This window comes from Ricinus communis, chromosome 2, assembly GCF_019578655.1.
Source record: "Ricinus communis isolate WT05 ecotype wild-type chromosome 2, ASM1957865v1, whole genome shotgun sequence".
NCBI classification, from domain to species: Eukaryota; Viridiplantae; Streptophyta; class Magnoliopsida; order Malpighiales; family Euphorbiaceae; genus Ricinus; species Ricinus communis.
Window position 1 is genome coordinate 25,182,615 of NC_063257.1, and position 1,024 is coordinate 25,183,638.

Here is a 1,024-nt window from a genome sequence, read left to right on the forward strand (position 1 = left end):
CTTTGGTTGCTGTCTTTTAATTTCAGGTAGTTTATGACTAGGAGCTTTAATCCTACTCCTGTTGACCCTCTTGCTGAACTAGAGCCATCCCTCCATCTTTTGAGGAAGCGTATGGAAGAAGAAGAGGAGGCGCGGATAGAGATTGAAGCCCCTGTGCATAGACCAGCAGGGATGGGAGACAACAATCAGGCTGCGGATGAAAATAGGACAATGTACGAGTTTGCTAGACCTTCTCTTGAGGGGGCAGAGACGAGTATATTGCGACCACCTGTGGTAGCCAATAACTTTGAAATAAAGCCGAACGTGATACAAATGGTCCAAAATAGTGTACAATTTGGGGGACTGCCGAGCGAGGACACAAACACTCACATAGCCAACTTCTTAGAGATTTGCGGCACCTTTAAGATAAATAGAACAAATGATGATGCCATTCGGTTGAGGCTGTTTCCTTTTTCTTTGAGGGACCGAGGGAAAAGATGGTTGTAGTCACTCCCAGCCAACACTATTATGACATGGAGATCATTGGCCAAGAAGTTTTAATATAAGTACTTTCCTCCTACTAAAACTACTAGATTGAGAAATGACATATCTTCTTTTGTGCAGTTCGATGACGAGAGCATATATGATGCTTAGGAGAGGTACAAAGACTTGCTTTGATGTTGCCCACACCACGGACTACCAGTATGGATGCAGGTTCAGACCCTTTACAGCGGTTTGAACCTTGCTACTAGGCAGATGGTAGATGTTGCAGCAGGTGGGGTCCTGAATAGTAAGATGCCGGAGCAGGCGCAAAATCTGATAGAGGAGATGGCCATGAACAACTACCAGTGGCAATCCTCTAGGAGTTGACCAGTTAAGCATGGAGTGGTCAACCAGCTAGACTCCACAGCAGCCTTGGCAGCTCAAGTGGAGCTTCTGACCAAGAAATTAGACCAGCTTCAGATGCCGGTTCATGCAGCCTAGATAAGTTGTGAGTTCTGTGGTGGCCTGCATTGCGGTGAAAATTGTAATGCGGGAGGTATGT

General features: G+C 46.0%; 1 non-coding gene across 1 annotated transcript; it reads right to left on the minus strand.

The window, feature by feature from the left end:
• Positions 1-570: 570 nt before the first annotated feature.
• On the minus strand, positions 571-677 carry LOC112535679. Its single transcript, XR_003079765.1, has one exon. It is a non-coding gene; the product is annotated as a small nucleolar RNA R71 (small nucleolar RNA).
• Between the last annotated feature and the right edge of the window lie 347 nt (positions 678-1,024).